Below are 17,611 nucleotides of genomic sequence, written 5' to 3' on the forward strand. Positions count from 1 at the left end.
AGGCTGTCTTTTTTTTGCACAGCTAGTTGCCTCCAGGAGGCCACAAGAGGGAGACAAGGGACTGCAAAATGGAAAATAGGCATCCACCAACTTTACAGACAACTTCTCCTTGCTCCTACAACCTCCATCCTTGCACAGTTTGTTATTCTTCTAGGTAACATAGTAACAAATCCAAATTGCTGCTCTCTTTGTAGGCAAGCAAGGCTTTGTTGCAACTGCAATTCTTACTTCTTCTTGAAATGTAGGGACGACAGTACATTCCATCACATCCATCTAGTGTACACAGGTAGGTCCATTGTGGCGGGCAGGCGAGCGGGCGGGCTGCTTTATTGGCTGTTTGCTGTTCCCCTACTCCACTCCACTATTTGACTGTTGTGCTGCATCAATCAATCAATCAATCAATCAATCAATCAATCAATCAGTGGCTGGCTCAGGTGCAGCTCTTTAACTTACCTAAAAGGGAGGGCGGAGAGAAGACAAGGAAGGTGAATGAGGTGTTCCAATGTGAAATGCCGGAAACACAGAAACACAGACGACACACAACAAGAGGTGGCAATCTATTCATTAATTGCATTTAATCAATGAGCTCATTATCACTCATGCATTGTCCAACAGGTGTTGAAATAATGGGATTAAAAGGGGAGATCCCTTCAGAAAGACAGAAACAATAGCAAAGACAAAAAACACTTTTGGAATCTGCTTTTAGTCAACACATAAGGAAAGGGTGCACCGGTCCTGGAAATACTGCAATACCAGGTCAATGCGTGGAGTGGACAGAGCAAGCTCTATTTCCATCTCCCTGTTCTAAAAATCCATTTAATATATGGTCCCCAGATAGGGGACGTATCAGATATTAAACTGATAAGAACAGATACTACACTTGATCTTAGCCAAAAGGCCGAGAAGCGATAACCCGAACGGGCCGCGCGTTGCCCGAGCCTGCCCGATACTGCTGTTCAGCCCTTGCAGCGATTCAGCCTACTTCTAGGCAATTCCATGGGGCCCTGCAGGCTCACACACTCACAGCTACACGGGAGGTGAATAAAGGCCGGAGAGGAAGCCAGACAGGATTTGCTTCTTTTGCTTGCACCACAATGCAGTGCTGAAAGAGGAGGAATCTACATAAAAACGCCTTCCTGGCAACGCCCAAATGCCCTGCTGCCATGCAGATAAACACTGGCAGCGGCAGCAAGTGCATGCCCACAGCCACCCCTTGTTCCTTCACACCTTGTATCAGCTGTAATCCAGTCCAGTCCAGTGCTGCCTGCTGAGCAGCACTGACCAACACTGCCTGGGCCCAGGCTTTTATCTCTGAGGCCCCATTATGATGTCAGAAAGCTGGCTCTGGAATCCTGAGGGCTCCACTATGACACGTGCAAAGTTCCGTCTGAACTTTATATAAGACGGTGAGGCTCAGTCAGTCACTCAGTGTTGCCTGAGAGGGCAACACTGCAACAGCCGGCCGCCAGGCTGTCTTTTTTTTGCACAGCTAGTTGCCTCCAGGAGGCCACAAGAGGGAGACAAGGGACTGCAAAATGGAAAATAGGCATCCACCAACTTTACAGACAACTTCTCCTTGCTCCTACAACCTCCATCCTTGCACAGTTTGTTATTCTTCTAGGTAACATAGTAACAAATCCAAATTGCTGCTCTCTTTGTAGGCAAGCAAGGCTTTGTTGCAACTGCAATTCTTACTTCTTCTTGAAATGTAGGGACGACAGTACATTCCATCACATCCATCTAGTGTACACAGGTAGGTCCATTGTGGCGGGCAGGCGAGCGGGCGGGCTGCTTTATTGGCTGTTTGCTGTTCCCCTACTCCACTCCACTATTTGACTGTTGTGCTGCATCAATCAATCAATCAATCAATCAATCAATCAATCAATCAATCAATCAGTGGCTGGCTCAGGTGCAGCTCTTTAACTTACCTAAAAGGGAGGGCGGAGAGAAGACAAGGAAGGTGAATGAGGTGTTCCAATGTGAAATGCCGGAAACACAGAAACACAGACGACACACAACAAGAGGTGGCAATCTATTCATTAATTGCATTTAATCAATGAGCTCATTATCACTCATGCATTGTCCAACAGGTGTTGAAATAATGGGATTAAAAGGGGAGATCCCTTCAGAAAGACAGAAACAATAGCAAAGACAAAAAACACTTTTGGAATCTGCTTTTAGTCAACACATAAGGAAAGGGTGCACCGGTCCTGGAAATACTGCAATACCAGGTCAATGCGTGGAGTGGACAGAGCAAGCTCTATTTCCATCTCCCTGTTCTAAAAATCCATTTAATATATGGTCCCCAGATAGGGGACGTATCAGATATTAAACTGATAAGAACAGATACTACACTTGATCTTAGCCAAAAGGCCGAGAAGCGATAACCCGAACGGGCCGCGCGTTGCCCGAGCCTGCCCGATACTGCTGTTCAGCCCTTGCAGCGATTCAGCCTACTTCTAGGCAATTCCATGGGGCCCTGCAGGCTCACACACTCACAGCTACACGGGAGGTGAATAAAGGCCGGAGAGGAAGCCAGACAGGATTTGCTTCTTTTGCTTGCACCACAATGCAGTGCTGAAAGAGGAGGAATCTACATAAAAACGCCTTCCTGGCAACGCCCAAATGCCCTGCTGCCATGCAGATAAACACTGGCAGCGGCAGCAAGTGCATGCCCACAGCCACCCCTTGTTCCTTCACACCTTGTATCAGCTGTAATCCAGTCCAGTCCAGTGCTGCCTGCTGAGCAGCACTGACCAACACTGCCTGGGCCCAGGCTTTTATCTCTGAGGCCCCATTATGATGTCAGAAAGCTGGCTCTGGAATCCTGAGGGCTCCACTATGACACGTGCAAAGTTCCGTCTGAACTTTATATAAGACGGTGAGGCTCAGTCAGTCACTCAGTGTTGCCTGAGAGGGCAACACTGCAACAGCCGGCCGCCAGGCTGTCTTTTTTTTGCACAGCTAGTTGCCTCCAGGAGGCCACAAGAGGGAGACAAGGGACTGCAAAATGGAAAATAGGCATCCACCAACTTTACAGACAACTTCTCCTTGCTCCTACAACCTCCATCCTTGCACAGTTTGTTATTCTTCTAGGTAACATAGTAACAAATCCAAATTGCTGCTCTCTTTGTAGGCAAGCAAGGCTTTGTTGCAACTGCAATTCTTACTTCTTCTTGAAATGTAGGGACGACAGTACATTCCATCACATCCATCTAGTGTACACAGGTAGGTCCATTGTGGCGGGCAGGCGAGCGGGCGGGCTGCTTTATTGGCTGTTTGCTGTTCCCCTACTCCACTCCACTATTTGACTGTTGTGCTGCATCAATCAATCAATCAATCAATCAATCAATCAATCAATCAATCAATCAGTGGCTGGCTCAGGTGCAGCTCTTTAACTTACCTAAAAGGGAGGGCGGAGAGAAGACAAGGAAGGTGAATGAGGTGTTCCAATGTGAAATGCCGGAAACACAGAAACACAGACGACACACAACAAGAGGTGGCAATCTATTCATTAATTGCATTTAATCAATGAGCTCATTATCACTCATGCATTGTCCAACAGGTGTTGAAATAATGGGATTAAAAGGGGAGATCCCTTCAGAAAGACAGAAACAATAGCAAAGACAAAAAACACTTTTGGAATCTGCTTTTAGTCAACACATAAGGAAAGGGTGCACCGGTCCTGGAAATACTGCAATACCAGGTCAATGCGTGGAGTGGACAGAGCAAGCTCTATTTCCATCTCCCTGTTCTAAAAATCCATTTAATATATGGTCCCCAGATAGGGGACGTATCAGATATTAAACTGATAAGAACAGATACTACACTTGATCTTAGCCAAAAGGCCGAGAAGCGATAACCCGAACGGGCCGCGCGTTGCCCGAGCCTGCCCGATACTGCTGTTCAGCCCTTGCAGCGATTCAGCCTACTTCTAGGCAATTCCATGGGGCCCTGCAGGCTCACACACTCACAGCTACACGGGAGGTGAATAAAGGCCGGAGAGGAAGCCAGACAGGATTTGCTTCTTTTGCTTGCACCACAATGCAGTGCTGAAAGAGGAGGAATCTACATAAAAACGCCTTCCTGGCAACGCCCAAATGCCCTGCTGCCATGCAGATAAACACTGGCAGCGGCAGCAAGTGCATGCCCACAGCCACCCCTTGTTCCTTCACACCTTGTATCAGCTGTAATCCAGTCCAGTCCAGTGCTGCCTGCTGAGCAGCACTGACCAACACTGCCTGGGCCCAGGCTTTTATCTCTGAGGCCCCATTATGATGTCAGAAAGCTGGCTCTGGAATCCTGAGGGCTCCACTATGACACGTGCAAAGTTCCGTCTGAACTTTATATAAGACGGTGAGGCTCAGTCAGTCACTCAGTGTTGCCTGAGAGGGCAACACTGCAACAGCCGGCCGCCAGGCTGTCTTTTTTTTGCACAGCTAGTTGCCTCCAGGAGGCCACAAGAGGGAGACAAGGGACTGCAAAATGGAAAATAGGCATCCACCAACTTTACAGACAACTTCTCCTTGCTCCTACAACCTCCATCCTTGCACAGTTTGTTATTCTTCTAGGTAACATAGTAACAAATCCAAATTGCTGCTCTCTTTGTAGGCAAGCAAGGCTTTGTTGCAACTGCAATTCTTACTTCTTCTTGAAATGTAGGGACGACAGTACATTCCATCACATCCATCTAGTGTACACAGGTAGGTCCATTGTGGCGGGCAGGCGAGCGGGCGGGCTGCTTTATTGGCTGTTTGCTGTTCCCCTACTCCACTCCACTATTTGACTGTTGTGCTGCATCAATCAATCAATCAATCAATCAATCAATCAATCAGTGGCTGGCTCAGGTGCAGCTCTTTAACTTACCTAAAAGGGAGGGCGGAGAGAAGACAAGGAAGGTGAATGAGGTGTTCCAATGTGAAATGCCGGAAACACAGAAACACAGACGACACACAACAAGAGGTGGCAATCTATTCATTAATTGCATTTAATCAATGAGCTCATTATCACTCATGCATTGTCCAACAGGTGTTGAAATAATGGGATTAAAAGGGGAGATCCCTTCAGAAAGACAGAAACAATAGCAAAGACAAAAAACACTTTTGGAATCTGCTTTTAGTCAACACATAAGGAAAGGGTGCACCGGTCCTGGAAATACTGCAATACCAGGTCAATGCGTGGAGTGGACAGAGCAAGCTCTATTTCCATCTCCCTGTTCTAAAAATCCATTTAATATATGGTCCCCAGATAGGGGACGTATCAGATATTAAACTGATAAGAACAGATACTACACTTGATCTTAGCCAAAAGGCCGAGAAGCGATAACCCGAACGGGCCGCGCGTTGCCCGAGCCTGCCCGATACTGCTGTTCAGCCCTTGCAGCGATTCAGCCTACTTCTAGGCAATTCCATGGGGCCCTGCAGGCTCACACACTCACAGCTACACGGGAGGTGAATAAAGGCCGGAGAGGAAGCCAGACAGGATTTGCTTCTTTTGCTTGCACCACAATGCAGTGCTGAAAGAGGAGGAATCTACATAAAAACGCCTTCCTGGCAACGCCCAAATGCCCTGCTGCCATGCAGATAAACACTGGCAGCGGCAGCAAGTGCATGCCCACAGCCACCCCTTGTTCCTTCACACCTTGTATCAGCTGTAATCCAGTCCAGTCCAGTGCTGCCTGCTGAGCAGCACTGACCAACACTGCCTGGGCCCAGGCTTTTATCTCTGAGGCCCCATTATGATGTCAGAAAGCTGGCTCTGGAATCCTGAGGGCTCCACTATGACACGTGCAAAGTTCCGTCTGAACTTTATATAAGACGGTGAGGCTCAGTCAGTCACTCAGTGTTGCCTGAGAGGGCAACACTGCAACAGCCGGCCGCCAGGCTGTCTTTTTTTTGCACAGCTAGTTGCCTCCAGGAGGCCACAAGAGGGAGACAAGGGACTGCAAAATGGAAAATAGGCATCCACCAACTTTACAGACAACTTCTCCTTGCTCCTACAACCTCCATCCTTGCACAGTTTGTTATTCTTCTAGGTAACATAGTAACAAATCCAAATTGCTGCTCTCTTTGTAGGCAAGCAAGGCTTTGTTGCAACTGCAATTCTTACTTCTTCTTGAAATGTAGGGACGACAGTACATTCCATCACATCCATCTAGTGTACACAGGTAGGTCCATTGTGGCGGGCAGGCGAGCGGGCGGGCTGCTTTATTGGCTGTTTGCTGTTCCCCTACTCCACTCCACTATTTGACTGTTGTGCTGCATCAATCAATCAATCAATCAATCAATCAATCAATCAATCAATCAATCAATCAATCAATCAGTGGCTGGCTCAGGTGCAGCTCTTTAACTTACCTAAAAGGGAGGGCGGAGAGAAGACAAGGAAGGTGAATGAGGTGTTCCAATGTGAAATGCCGTAAACACAGAAACACAGACGACACACAACAAGAGGTGGCAATCTATTCATTAATTGCATTTAATCAATGAGCTCATTATCACTCATGCATTGTCCAACAGGTGTTGAAATAATGGGATTAAAAGGGGAGATCCCTTCAGAAAGACAGAAACAATAGCAAAGACAAAAAACACTTTTGGAATCTGCTTTTAGTCAACACATAAGGAAAGGGTGCACCGGTCCTGGAAATACTGCAATACCAGGTCAATGCGTGGAGTGGACAGAGCAAGCTCTATTTCCATCTCCCTGTTCTAAAAATCCATTTAATATATGGTCCCCAGATAGGGGACGTATCAGATATTAAACTGATAAGAACAGATACTACACTTGATCTTAGCCAAAAGGCCGAGAAGCGATAACCCGAACGGGCCGCGCGTTGCCCGAGCCTGCCCGATACTGCTGTTCAGCCCTTGCAGCGATTCAGCCTACTTCTAGGCAATTCCATGGGGCCCTGCAGGCTCACACACTCACAGCTACACGGGAGGTGAATAAAGGCCGGAGAGGAAGCCAGACAGGATTTGCTTCTTTTGCTTGCACCACAATGCAGTGCTGAAAGAGGAGGAATCTACATAAAAACGCCTTCCTGGCAACGCCCAAATGCCCTGCTGCCATGCAGATAAACACTGGCAGCGGCAGCAAGTGCATGCCCACAGCCACCCCTTGTTCCTTCACACCTTGTATCAGCTGTAATCCAGTCCAGTCCAGTGCTGCCTGCTGAGCAGCACTGACCAACACTGCCTGGGCCCAGGCTTTTATCTCTGAGGCCCCATTATGATGTCAGAAAGCTGGCTCTGGAATCCTGAGGGCTCCACTATGACACGTGCAAAGTTCCGTCTGAACTTTATATAAGACGGTGAGGCTCAGTCAGTCACTCAGTGTTGCCTGAGAGGGCAACACTGCAACAGCCGGCCGCCAGGCTGTCTTTTTTTTGCACAGCTAGTTGCCTCCAGGAGGCCACAAGAGGGAGACAAGGGACTGCAAAATGGAAAATAGGCATCCACCAACTTTACAGACAACTTCTCCTTGCTCCTACAACCTCCATCCTTGCACAGTTTGTTATTCTTCTAGGTAACATAGTAACAAATCCAAATTGCTGCTCTCTTTGTAGGCAAGCAAGGCTTTGTTGCAACTGCAATTCTTACTTCTTCTTGAAATGTAGGGACGACAGTACATTCCATCACATCCATCTAGTGTACACAGGTAGGTCCATTGTGGCGGGCAGGCGAGCGGGCGGGCTGCTTTATTGGCTGTTTGCTGTTCCCCTACTCCACTCCACTATTTGACTGTTGTGCTGCATCAATCAATCAATCAATCAATCAATCAATCAATCAATCAATCAATCAATCAATCAATCAGTGGCTGGCTCAGGTGCAGCTCTTTAACTTACCTAAAAGGGAGGGCGGAGAGAAGACAAGGAAGGTGAATGAGGTGTTCCAATGTGAAATGCCGGAAACACAGAAACACAGACGACACACAACAAGAGGTGGCAATCTATTCATTAATTGCATTTAATCAATGAGCTCATTATCACTCATGCATTGTCCAACAGGTGTTGAAATAATGGGATTAAAAGGGGAGATCCCTTCAGAAAGACAGAAACAATAGCAAAGACAAAAAACACTTTTGGAATCTGCTTTTAGTCAACACATAAGGAAAGGGTGCACCGGTCCTGGAAATACTGCAATACCAGGTCAATGCGTGGAGTGGACAGAGCAAGCTCTATTTCCATCTCCCTGTTCTAAAAATCCATTTAATATATGGTCCCCAGATAGGGGACGTATCAGATATTAAACTGATAAGAACAGATACTACACTTGATCTTAGCCAAAAGGCCGAGAAGCGATAACCCGAACGGGCCGCGCGTTGCCCGAGCCTGCCCGATACTGCTGTTCAGCCCTTGCAGCGATTCAGCCTACTTCTAGGCAATTCCATGGGGCCCTGCAGGCTCACACACTCACAGCTACACGGGAGGTGAATAAAGGCCGGAGAGGAAGCCAGACAGGATTTGCTTCTTTTGCTTGCACCACAATGCAGTGCTGAAAGAGGAGGAATCTACATAAAAACGCCTTCCTGGCAACGCCCAAATGCCCTGCTGCCATGCAGATAAACACTGGCAGCGGCAGCAAGTGCATGCCCACAGCCACCCCTTGTTCCTTCACACCTTGTATCAGCTGTAATCCAGTCCAGTCCAGTGCTGCCTGCTGAGCAGCACTGACCAACACTGCCTGGGCCCAGGCTTTTATCTCTGAGGCCCCATTATGATGTCAGAAAGCTGGCTCTGGAATCCTGAGGGCTCCACTATGACACGTGCAAAGTTCCGTCTGAACTTTATATAAGACGGTGAGGCTCAGTCAGTCACTCAGTGTTGCCTGAGAGGGCAACACTGCAACAGCCGGCCGCCAGGCTGTCTTTTTTTTGCACAGCTAGTTGCCTCCAGGAGGCCACAAGAGGGAGACAAGGGACTGCAAAATGGAAAATAGGCATCCACCAACTTTACAGACAACTTCTCCTTGCTCCTACAACCTCCATCCTTGCACAGTTTGTTATTCTTCTAGGTAACATAGTAACAAATCCAAATTGCTGCTCTCTTTGTAGGCAAGCAAGGCTTTGTTGCAACTGCAATTCTTACTTCTTCTTGAAATGTAGGGACGACAGTACATTCCATCACATCCATCTAGTGTACACAGGTAGGTCCATTGTGGCGGGCAGGCGAGCGGGCGGGCTGCTTTATTGGCTGTTTGCTGTTCCCCTACTCCACTCCACTATTTGACTGTTGTGCTGCATCAATCAATCAATCAATCAATCAATCAATCAATCAATCAATCAATCAATCAATCAATCAATCAGTGGCTGGCTCAGGTGCAGCTCTTTAACTTACCTAAAAGGGAGGGCGGAGAGAAGACAAGGAAGGTGAATGAGGTGTTCCAATGTGAAATGCCGGAAACACAGAAACACAGACGACACACAACAAGAGGTGGCAATCTATTCATTAATTGCATTTAATCAATGAGCTCATTATCACTCATGCATTGTCCAACAGGTGTTGAAATAATGGGATTAAAAGGGGAGATCCCTTCAGAAAGACAGAAACAATAGCAAAGACAAAAAACACTTTTGGAATCTGCTTTTAGTCAACACATAAGGAAAGGGTGCACCGGTCCTGGAAATACTGCAATACCAGGTCAATGCGTGGAGTGGACAGAGCAAGCTCTATTTCCATCTCCCTGTTCTAAAAATCCATTTAATATATGGTCCCCAGATAGGGGACGTATCAGATATTAAACTGATAAGAACAGATACTACACTTGATCTTAGCCAAAAGGCCGAGAAGCGATAACCCGAACGGGCCGCGCGTTGCCCGAGCCTGCCCGATACTGCTGTTCAGCCCTTGCAGCGATTCAGCCTACTTCTAGGCAATTCCATGGGGCCCTGCAGGCTCACACACTCACAGCTACACGGGAGGTGAATAAAGGCCGGAGAGGAAGCCAGACAGGATTTGCTTCTTTTGCTTGCACCACAATGCAGTGCTGAAAGAGGAGGAATCTACATAAAAACGCCTTCCTGGCAACGCCCAAATGCCCTGCTGCCATGCAGATAAACACTGGCAGCGGCAGCAAGTGCATGCCCACAGCCACCCCTTGTTCCTTCACACCTTGTATCAGCTGTAATCCAGTCCAGTCCAGTGCTGCCTGCTGAGCAGCACTGACCAACACTGCCTGGGCCCAGGCTTTTATCTCTGAGGCCCCATTATGATGTCAGAAAGCTGGCTCTGGAATCCTGAGGGCTCCACTATGACACGTGCAAAGTTCTGTCTGAACTTTATATAAGACGGTGAGGCTCAGTCAGTCACTCAGTGTTGCCTGAGAGGGCAACACTGCAACAGCCGGCCGCCAGGCTGTCTTTTTTTTGCACAGCTAGTTGCCTCCAGGAGGCCACAAGAGGGAGACAAGGGACTGCAAAATGGAAAATAGGCATCCACCAACTTTACAGACAACTTCTCCTTGCTCCTACAACCTCCATCCTTGCACAGTTTGTTATTCTTCTAGGTAACATAGTAACAAATCCAAATTGCTGCTCTCTTTGTAGGCAAGCAAGGCTTTGTTGCAACTGCAATTCTTACTTCTTCTTGAAATGTAGGGACGACAGTACATTCCATCACATCCATCTAGTGTACACAGGTAGGTCCATTGTGGCGGGCAGGCGAGCGGGCGGGCTGCTTTATTGGCTGTTTGCTGTTCCCCTACTCCACTCCACTATTTGACTGTTGTGCTGCATCAATCAATCAATCAATCAATCAGTGGCTGGCTCAGGTGCAGCTCTTTAACTTACCTAAAAGGGAGGGCGGAGAGAAGACAAGGAAGGTGAATGAGGTGTTCCAATGTGAAATGCCGGAAACACAGAAACACAGACGACACACAACAAGAGGTGGCAATCTATTCATTAATTGCATTTAATCAATGAGCTCATTATCACTCATGCATTGTCCAACAGGTGTTGAAATAATGGGATTAAAAGGGGAGATCCCTTCAGAAAGACAGAAACAATAGCAAAGACAAAAAACACTTTTGGAATCTGCTTTTAGTCAACACATAAGGAAAGGGTGCACCGGTCCTGGAAATACTGCAATACCAGGTCAATGCGTGGAGTGGACAGAGCAAGCTCTATTTCCATCTCCCTGTTCTAAAAATCCATTTAATATATGGTCCCCAGATAGGGGACGTATCAGATATTAAACTGATAAGAACAGATACTACACTTGATCTTAGCCAAAAGGCCGAGAAGCGATAACCCGAACGGGCCGCGCGTTGCCCGAGCCTGCCCGATACTGCTGTTCAGCCCTTGCAGCGATTCAGCCTACTTCTAGGCAATTCCATGGGGCCCTGCAGGCTCACACACTCACAGCTACACGGGAGGTGAATAAAGGCCGGAGAGGAAGCCAGACAGGATTTGCTTCTTTTGCTTGCACCACAATGCAGTGCTGAAAGAGGAGGAATCTACATAAAAACGCCTTCCTGGCAACGCCCAAATGCCCTGCTGCCATGCAGATAAACACTGGCAGCGGCAGCAAGTGCATGCCCACAGCCACCCCTTGTTCCTTCACACCTTGTATCAGCTGTAATCCAGTCCAGTCCAGTGCTGCCTGCTGAGCAGCACTGACCAACACTGCCTGGGCCCAGGCTTTTATCTCTGAGGCCCCATTATGATGTCAGAAAGCTGGCTCTGGAATCCTGAGGGCTCCACTATGACACGTGCAAAGTTCCGTCTGAACTTTATATAAGACGGTGAGGCTCAGTCAGTCACTCAGTGTTGCCTGAGAGGGCAACACTGCAACAGCCAGCCGCCAGGCTGTCTTTTTTTTGCACAGCTAGTTGCCTCCAGGAGGCCACAAGAGGGAGACAAGGGACTGCAAAATGGAAAATAGGCATCCACCAACTTTACAGACAACTTCTCCTTGCTCCTACAACCTCCATCCTTGCACAGTTTGTTATTCTTCTAGGTAACATAGTAACAAATCCAAATTGCTGCTCTCTTTGTAGGCAAGCAAGGCTTTGTTGCAACTGCAATTCTTACTTCTTCTTGAAATGTAGGGACGACAGTACATTCCATCACATCCATCTAGTGTACACAGGTAGGTCCATTGTGGCGGGCAGGCGAGCGGGCGGGCTGCTTTATTGGCTGTTTGCTGTTCCCCTACTCCACTCCACTATTTGACTGTTGTGCTGCATCAATCAATCAATCAATCAATCAATCAATCAATCAATCAATCAATCAATCAGTGGCTGGCTCAGGTGCAGCTCTTTAACTTACCTAAAAGGGAGGGCGGAGAGAAGACAAGGAAGGTGAATGAGGTGTTCCAATGTGAAATGCCGGAAACACAGAAACACAGACGACACACAACAAGAGGTGGCAATCTATTCATTAATTGCATTTAATCAATGAGCTCATTATCACTCATGCATTGTCCAACAGGTGTTGAAATAATGGGATTAAAAGGGGAGATCCCTTCAGAAAGACAGAAACAATAGCAAAGACAAAAAACACTTTTGGAATCTGCTTTTAGTCAACACATAAGGAAAGGGTGCACCGGTCCTGGAAATACTGCAATACCAGGTCAATGCGTGGAGTGGACAGAGCAAGCTCTATTTCCATCTCCCTGTTCTAAAAATCCATTTAATATATGGTCCCCAGATAGGGGACGTATCAGATATTAAACTGATAAGAACAGATACTACACTTGATCTTAGCCAAAAGGCCGAGAAGCGATAACCCGAACGGGCCGCGCGTTGCCCGAGCCTGCCCGATACTGCTGTTCAGCCCTTGCAGCGATTCAGCCTACTTCTAGGCAATTCCATGGGGCCCTGCAGGCTCACACACTCACAGCTACACGGGAGGTGAATAAAGGCCGGAGAGGAAGCCAGACAGGATTTGCTTCTTTTGCTTGCACCACAATGCAGTGCTGAAAGAGGAGGAATCTACATAAAAACGCCTTCCTGGCAACGCCCAAATGCCCTGCTGCCATGCAGATAAACACTGGCAGCGGCAGCAAGTGCATGCCCACAGCCACCCCTTGTTCCTTCACACCTTGTATCAGCTGTAATCCAGTCCAGTCCAGTGCTGCCTGCTGAGCAGCACTGACCAACACTGCCTGGGCCCAGGCTTTTATCTCTGAGGCCCCATTATGATGTCAGAAAGCTGGCTCTGGAATCCTGAGGGCTCCACTATGACACGTGCAAAGTTCCGTCTGAACTTTATATAAGACGGTGAGGCTCAGTCAGTCACTCAGTGTTGCCTGAGAGGGCAACACTGCAACAGCCGGCCGCCAGGCTGTCTTTTTTTTGCACAGCTAGTTGCCTCCAGGAGGCCACAAGAGGGAGACAAGGGACTGCAAAATGGAAAATAGGCATCCACCAACTTTACAGACAACTTCTCCTTGCTCCTACAACCTCCATCCTTGCACAGTTTGTTATTCTTCTAGGTAACATAGTAACAAATCCAAATTGCTGCTCTCTTTGTAGGCAAGCAAGGCTTTGTTGCAACTGCAATTCTTACTTCTTCTTGAAATGTAGGGACGACAGTACATTCCATCACATCCATCTAGTGTACACAGGTAGGTCCATTGTGGCGGGCAGGCGAGCGGGCGGGCTGCTTTATTGGCTGTTTGCTGTTCCCCTACTCCACTCCACTATTTGACTGTTGTGCTGCATCAATCAATCAATCAATCAATCAATCAATCAATCAATCAATCAGTGGCTGGCTCAGGTGCAGCTCTTTAACTTACCTAAAAGGGAGGGCGGAGAGAAGACAAGGAAGGTGAATGAGGTGTTCCAATGTGAAATGCCGGAAACACAGAAACACAGACGACACACAACAAGAGGTGGCAATCTATTCATTAATTGCATTTAATCAATGAGCTCATTATCACTCATGCATTGTCCAACAGGTGTTGAAATAATGGGATTAAAAGGGGAGATCCCTTCAGAAAGACAGAAACAATAGCAAAGACAAAAAACACTTTTGGAATCTGCTTTTAGTCAACACATAAGGAAAGGGTGCACCGGTCCTGGAAATACTGCAATACCAGGTCAATGCGTGGAGTGGACAGAGCAAGCTCTATTTCCATCTCCCTGTTCTAAAAATCCATTTAATATATGGTCCCCAGATAGGGGACGTATCAGATATTAAACTGATAAGAACAGATACTACACTTGATCTTAGCCAAAAGGCCGAGAAGCGATAACCCGAACGGGCCGCGCGTTGCCCGAGCCTGCCCGATACTGCTGTTCAGCCCTTGCAGCGATTCAGCCTACTTCTAGGCAATTCCATGGGGCCCTGCAGGCTCACACACTCACAGCTACACGGGAGGTGAATAAAGGCCGGAGAGGAAGCCAGACAGGATTTGCTTCTTTTGCTTGCACCACAATGCAGTGCTGAAAGAGGAGGAATCTACATAAAAACGCCTTCCTGGCAACGCCCAAATGCCCTGCTGCCATGCAGATAAACACTGGCAGCGGCAGCAAGTGCATGCCCACAGCCACCCCTTGTTCCTTCACACCTTGTATCAGCTGTAATCCAGTCCAGTCCAGTGCTGCCTGCTGAGCAGCACTGACCAACACTGCCTGGGCCCAGGCTTTTATCTCTGAGGCCCCATTATGATGTCAGAAAGCTGGCTCTGGAATCCTGAGGGCTCCACTATGACACGTGCAAAGTTCCGTCTGAACTTTATATAAGACGGTGAGGCTCAGTCAGTCACTCAGTGTTGCCTGAGAGGGCAACACTGCAACAGCCGGCCGCCAGGCTGTCTTTTTTTTGCACAGCTAGTTGCCTCCAGGAGGCCACAAGAGGGAGACAAGGGACTGCAAAATGGAAAATAGGCATCCACCAACTTTACAGACAACTTCTCCTTGCTCCTACAACCTCCATCCTTGCACAGTTTGTTATTCTTCTAGGTAACATAGTAACAAATCCAAATTGCTGCTCTCTTTGTAGGCAAGCAAGGCTTTGTTGCAACTGCAATTCTTACTTCTTCTTGAAATGTAGGGACGACAGTACATTCCATCACATCCATCTAGTGTACACAGGTAGGTCCATTGTGGCGGGCAGGCGAGCGGGCGGGCTGCTTTATTGGCTGTTTGCTGTTCCCCTACTCCACTCCACTATTTGACTGTTGTGCTGCATCAATCAATCAATCAATCAATCAATCAATCAATCAATCAATCAATCAATCAATCAATCAGTGGCTGGCTCAGGTGCAGCTCTTTAACTTACCTAAAAGGGAGGGCGGAGAGAAGACAAGGAAGGTGAATGAGGTGTTCCAATGTGAAATGCCGGAAACACAGAAACACAGACGACACACAACAAGAGGTGGCAATCTATTCATTAATTGCATTTAATCAATGAGCTCATTATCACTCATGCATTGTCCAACAGGTGTTGAAATAATGGGATTAAAAGGGGAGATCCCTTCAGAAAGACAGAAACAATAGCAAAGACAAAAAACACTTTTGGAATCTGCTTTTAGTCAACACATAAGGAAAGGGTGCACCGGTCCTGGAAATACTGCAATACCAGGTCAATGCGTGGAGTGGACAGAGCAAGCTCTATTTCCATCTCCCTGTTCTAAAAATCCATTTAATATATGGTCCCCAGATAGGGGACGTATCAGATATTAAACTGATAAGAACAGATACTACACTTGATCTTAGCCAAAAGGCCGAGAAGCGATAACCCGAACGGGCCGCGCGTTGCCCGAGCCTGCCCGATACTGCTGTTCAGCCCTTGCAGCGATTCAGCCTACTTCTAGGCAATTCCATGGGGCCCTGCAGGCTCACACACTCACAGCTACACGGGAGGTGAATAAAGGCCGGAGAGGAAGCCAGACAGGATTTGCTTCTTTTGCTTGCACCACAATGCAGTGCTGAAAGAGGAGGAATCTACATAAAAACGCCTTCCTGGCAACGCCCAAATGCCCTGCTGCCATGCAGATAAACACTGGCAGCGGCAGCAAGTGCATGCCCACAGCCACCCCTTGTTCCTTCACACCTTGTATCAGCTGTAATCCAGTCCAGTCCAGTGCTGCCTGCTGAGCAGCACTGACCAACACTGCCTGGGCCCAGGCTTTTATCTCTGAGGCCCCATTATGATGTCAGAAAGCTGGCTCTGGAATCCTGAGGGCTCCACTATGACACGTGCAAAGTTCCGTCTGAACTTTATATAAGACGGTGAGGCTCAGTCAGTCACTCAGTGTTGCCTGAGAGGGCAACACTGCAACAGCCGGCCGCCAGGCTGTCTTTTTTTTGCACAGCTAGTTGCCTCCAGGAGGCCACAAGAGGGAGACAAGGGACTGCAAAATGGAAAATAGGCATCCACCAACTTTACAGACAACTTCTCCTTGCTCCTACAACCTCCATCCTTGCACAGTTTGTTATTCTTCTAGGTAACATAGTAACAAATCCAAATTGCTGCTCTCTTTGTAGGCAAGCAAGGCTTTGTTGCAACTGCAATTCTTACTTCTTCTTGAAATGTAGGGACGACAGTACATTCCATCACATCCATCTAGTGTACACAGGTAGGTCCATTGTGGCGGGCAGGCGAGCAGGCGGGCTGCTTTATTGGCTGTTTGCTGTTCCCCTACTCCACTCCACTATTTGACTGTTGTGCTGCATCAATCAATCAATCAATCAATCAATCAATCAATCAGTGGCTGGCTCAGGTGCAGCTCTTTAACTTACCTAAAAGGGAGGGCGGAGAGAAGACAAGGAAGGTGAATGAGGTGTTCCAATGTGAAATGCCGGAAACACAGAAACACAGACGACACACAACAAGAGGTGGCAATCTATTCATTAATTGCATTTAATCAATGAGCTCATTATCACTCATGCATTGTCCAACAGGTGTTGAAATAATGGGATTAAAAGGGGAGATCCCTTCAGAAAGACAGAAACAATAGCAAAGACAAAAAACACTTTTGGAATCTGCTTTTAGTCAACACATAAGGAAAGGGTGCACCGGTCCTGGAAATACTGCAATACCAGGTCAATGCGTGGAGTGGACAGAGCAAGCTCTATTTCCATCTCCCTGTTCTAAAAATCCATTTAATATATGGTCCCCAGATAGGGGACGTATCAGATATTAAACTGATAAGAACAGATACTACACTTGATCTTAGCCAAAAGGCCGAGAAGCGATAACCCGAACGGGCCGCGCGTTGCCCGAGCCTGCCCGATACTGCTGTTCAGCCCTTGCAGCGATTCAGCCTACTTCTAGGCAATTCCATGGGGCCCTGCAGGCTCACACACTCACAGCTACACGGGAGGTGAATAAAGGCCGGAGAGGAAGCCAGACAGGATTTGCTTCTTTTGCTTGCACCACAATGCAGTGCTGAAAGAGGAGGAATCTACATAAAAACGCCTTCCTGGCAACGCCCAAATGCCCTGCTGCCATGCAGATAAACACTGGCAGCGGCAGCAAGTGCATGCCCACAGCCACCCCTTGTTCCTTCACACCTTGTATCAGCTGTAATCCAGTCCAGTCCAGTGCTGCCTGCTGAGCAGCACTGACCAACACTGCCTGGGCCCAGGCTTTTATCTCTGAGGCCCCATTATGATGTCAGAAAGCTGGCTCTGGAATCCTGAGGGCTCCACTATGACACGTGCAAAGT

The 17,611-nt window shown here is 47.8% G+C and overlaps 12 non-coding genes across 12 annotated transcripts; all 12 read right to left on the reverse strand.

The window, feature by feature from the left end:
• Positions 1-719: 719 nt before the first annotated feature.
• On the reverse strand, positions 720-910 carry LOC142729539 (U2 spliceosomal RNA). The gene has a single exon (XR_012878343.1). It is a non-coding gene; the product is annotated as a U2 spliceosomal RNA (small nuclear RNA).
• A 1,284-nt stretch (positions 911-2,194) lies between these two features.
• Positions 2,195-2,385, reverse strand: LOC142729540 (U2 spliceosomal RNA). The gene has a single exon (XR_012878344.1). It is a non-coding gene; the product is annotated as a U2 spliceosomal RNA (small nuclear RNA).
• Positions 2,386-3,669: 1,284 nt separating this feature from the next.
• LOC142729542 (U2 spliceosomal RNA) lies at positions 3,670-3,860 on the reverse strand. The gene has a single exon (XR_012878345.1). It is a non-coding gene; the product is annotated as a U2 spliceosomal RNA (small nuclear RNA).
• Positions 3,861-5,132: 1,272 nt separating this feature from the next.
• LOC142729543 (U2 spliceosomal RNA) lies at positions 5,133-5,323 on the reverse strand. Its single transcript, XR_012878346.1, has one exon. It is a non-coding gene; the product is annotated as a U2 spliceosomal RNA (small nuclear RNA).
• Positions 5,324-6,619: 1,296 nt separating this feature from the next.
• LOC142729544 (U2 spliceosomal RNA) lies at positions 6,620-6,810 on the reverse strand. Its single transcript, XR_012878347.1, has one exon. It is a non-coding gene; the product is annotated as a U2 spliceosomal RNA (small nuclear RNA).
• A 1,296-nt stretch (positions 6,811-8,106) lies between these two features.
• LOC142729546 (U2 spliceosomal RNA) lies at positions 8,107-8,297 on the reverse strand. Its single transcript, XR_012878349.1, has one exon. It is a non-coding gene; the product is annotated as a U2 spliceosomal RNA (small nuclear RNA).
• Positions 8,298-9,597: 1,300 nt separating this feature from the next.
• LOC142729547 (U2 spliceosomal RNA) lies at positions 9,598-9,788 on the reverse strand. Its single transcript, XR_012878350.1, has one exon. It is a non-coding gene; the product is annotated as a U2 spliceosomal RNA (small nuclear RNA).
• A 1,260-nt stretch (positions 9,789-11,048) lies between these two features.
• On the reverse strand, positions 11,049-11,239 carry LOC142729548 (U2 spliceosomal RNA). Its single transcript, XR_012878351.1, has one exon. It is a non-coding gene; the product is annotated as a U2 spliceosomal RNA (small nuclear RNA).
• Positions 11,240-12,527: 1,288 nt separating this feature from the next.
• Positions 12,528-12,718, reverse strand: LOC142729549 (U2 spliceosomal RNA). Its single transcript, XR_012878352.1, has one exon. It is a non-coding gene; the product is annotated as a U2 spliceosomal RNA (small nuclear RNA).
• A 1,280-nt stretch (positions 12,719-13,998) lies between these two features.
• Positions 13,999-14,189, reverse strand: LOC142729550 (U2 spliceosomal RNA). The gene has a single exon (XR_012878353.1). It is a non-coding gene; the product is annotated as a U2 spliceosomal RNA (small nuclear RNA).
• Positions 14,190-15,485: 1,296 nt separating this feature from the next.
• LOC142729551 (U2 spliceosomal RNA) lies at positions 15,486-15,676 on the reverse strand. The gene has a single exon (XR_012878354.1). It is a non-coding gene; the product is annotated as a U2 spliceosomal RNA (small nuclear RNA).
• A 1,272-nt stretch (positions 15,677-16,948) lies between these two features.
• On the reverse strand, positions 16,949-17,139 carry LOC142729553 (U2 spliceosomal RNA). The gene has a single exon (XR_012878355.1). It is a non-coding gene; the product is annotated as a U2 spliceosomal RNA (small nuclear RNA).
• Positions 17,140-17,611: the final 472 nt, after the last annotated feature.

Source organism: Rhinoderma darwinii, unplaced genomic scaffold, assembly GCF_050947455.1.
Source record: "Rhinoderma darwinii isolate aRhiDar2 unplaced genomic scaffold, aRhiDar2.hap1 Scaffold_718, whole genome shotgun sequence".
Classification (NCBI taxonomy): Eukaryota; Metazoa; Chordata; class Amphibia; order Anura; family Rhinodermatidae; genus Rhinoderma; species Rhinoderma darwinii.